We start from the raw sequence: 2792 nt of genomic DNA on the forward strand, positions 1-2792 counted from the left end.
GAAGATGGGGACTTTGCCAATCCAAGAAAGTATTTTTTATAATTTTACAGCACAAAACAAAATTTTTAGAAGATAATCCACAACAAATTAATTTGACACGTCCTGCATGATGTTATTCAGACTCAGGCTCTAAGAAGTATGAAGAATTGAATTTGACTGAAATCAATGCAAAAGTAAAAGCTCAAGAAGCAAAGGCTAATATGAGTGTTCATGTTTGAAAGCTATGGGAAATGGGTATGCTTCTAACAGGGATGGAAAAGTCAAGTGAAAAGACACAAGTTTTTGTTTTCTGCAAAGCTGGGTCTCCCTCTGTTCAGATATGGAGAGAACTGATTCTGACAGATGCCTGATGAACACCCATCTACATCTGGTGCTGTACTAGGTGCTGGATAAAATATGAAAGAAACATGTAAATGGTTCCTGTCTATATGGCACTTTAAATATTGCTGAATAGATACATCAATCATTTCTCAACAAGACCGTTTAAACGTGTGGTAACGATTGCAAGCTCGGCTGCGTCTGGCTGGCTTTCTCACAGCCATTGTGGTACATGGAGCGCCATAGAGGCAGCACCGGGGCAAGTGCAAGTCAGATGAGCCCCGGGCGACTCTGTGGCCGCTGAGGAAAGTAAGGAGACTCGGGTACAGGAGTTGCGGAGAAGCCCAGTGGCAAGCTGTCATCATATGCTCTCTTTGTGCAAACTTGCGGGGAGGAGCACAGGAAGAAGCTCCCAGATGCTTCAGCCAACGCCCCAGGGTTTCTAAGAAGTGCTGAGAGGTGGAAGGCCCCGCTGCAAAGAGAAAAGAAGACGTGAAGACATGGCAAAGGCAGACAAGGCCCGCTTGAAAGAGAAACGACAACTTGTGTCCCTCCTAACGGGGAAACAACAACAAAAAAAAAGATATGTCAGGATCCCAAAGCACCCCAGCAGTCTTCTTTGGCCTTGTTCTGTTCTGAGTATCGCCCAAAACAATGGAGAGCATCACCGTCTGGCCCTTGGTGATGGTGCAAAGAAGCTGGGGAGATGTGGAGTCACGGCTGCAGGTGACAAGGTGCCTAATGGGAAGAAGGCGAAGCTGAAGGAGAAATACAGAAAGGCGGTTGCTGGGTATTGAGTTAAAGGAGAGCCTGATATGGGGGCGGGGGAGGCGGGGATACGCGCCAGCAAGGCTGATAAAAGCAAAAAAAAAAAAGAAGGAAGAGCAGGAAGACGAGGAAGTTGAAGAGGAGGAGGAGGAGGAGGAGGAGGAGGAGGAAGATGAAGAAGATGAAAATGATGATGATTCTAGAGCAGTTTTTTTCTTATGTATAAAGCATTTAACCCCCCCTTATACACAACTCACTCCTTTTAAAGAAAAATCTTGAACTGTCAGGCTGTGTAAGATTTGCTTTTAAACTGTACAGTGTCTTTTCTTATATAGCTAGCACACTACCGAATGTGTCTTTTGATAGCCCTGTCCTGGTGGTATTTTCCATAGTCACTAACCTTGCCTGCTGCAGTACGGGGGCTGTAAATTGGCTTGGAAATTTAATGCAGATTTTTGTTGGTGCACAGCACAAATTAGATATATATGGGGATGGCGGGTTTTTTTTTTAATCTTCAGTTGTGTCTGATGCAGCTTATACAAAATAATTGTTTTTCTATTGATTGAATACCACACTGTAATTGCAAACAAACAAACAAAAACATTGTAGCTGTTTTGTTGACATTCTGAGTGCTTCTAAGTAAATACAATTTTTTATTTAAAAAAAAAAAAAGATTGTAAGCTCATTAGATACGCAGAAGAGTGACAACAAGCCACACTAGAGTTGGGAGAAAAATTCTTGAAGGCAAGAACATTAGATATAAGGACTTCAAGGAAGCTTTTAGGCATCCACATTACAAGACAAAAAAGCCAGATTTTATAGCAGCTGCAGGAGAAAGTTTTGGGACCACAGCCTGCCTCTCTACCCCAATATTAAGAATATATAATTTTATATAAAAGTCTTATCTATATATATAAAATCCTAATATGCAAATAGACCAAACGGCAAAACAACCAAACAACCAACCACTATGACATGCGCTGACCACAGGGGGCGCATGCAGAACATGTCAGGCGTTGGCAGCAGGTGGCAGAGCATGGAACATGGCAGGCATCGGCCACAGTGGGATGGTGGAGCAGGTGAGTGGGGGCGCCAGACCAAGGTGGGGTGCTGGTCACTGTCTTCGGATGAGCCTCTGGTGGTTACTGAAAATTCTTTGCTCCCACGTGCTGCGGTCCCACCAGATGCTCACACCTGATGGTGGTGCTGGCCCCACTTGCACCTTCTGCCAGTGCAGGAGTTGCTGCTCACTCCTGCTGCCAGCACCCAGCGCCAGCCCCAATCACTTGGCACCATCAGTGAGTGTGAGTGGTGGCTGCTGGCCCCAATCACCCCTCAGGGCTTCTCCACCTCCTCCTGCTCCTGAGGAGCAATCAGGGCAGCAGCTGCCATTCACACCCACTGACGGCTCTGGCCCCACTCGCACCAGCTGCTGGCACTGGCCCCAATTATTCTGTGCAGTCAGCGGGTGCGAGCGGGGCCAGCGCCGTCAGCTTGTGGGAGTGGCGTCAATGGGAGCTGGGCTGCTGGCAGAGAGGGGACCAGGGGCCATGACGGGGGTTCAGAGGATGGGCCGAGACCCACCTCTGTACCCACCACAGCCTCACAGCCCACAGTTCCTTTCAAGGTGCACGAATTCGTGCACTGGGCCCATAGTATTTATCTATACTACTAATAAAAGAACATGCAAATTGGCTGGAACATTG

At 46.8% G+C, this 2792-nt stretch overlaps 1 pseudogene; it reads left to right on the forward strand.

Annotated features, from left to right (window-relative positions):
• Nucleotides 1-230: 230 nt before the first annotated feature.
• On the forward strand, nucleotides 231-1365 carry LOC118660688 (annotated as a pseudogene).
• The last annotated feature ends 1427 nt before the right edge of the window (nucleotides 1366-2792 follow it).

Source organism: Myotis myotis, unplaced genomic scaffold (genome assembly GCF_014108235.1).
Source record: "Myotis myotis isolate mMyoMyo1 unplaced genomic scaffold, mMyoMyo1.p scaffold_m19_p_1, whole genome shotgun sequence".
Classification (NCBI taxonomy): Eukaryota; Metazoa; Chordata; class Mammalia; order Chiroptera; family Vespertilionidae; genus Myotis; species Myotis myotis.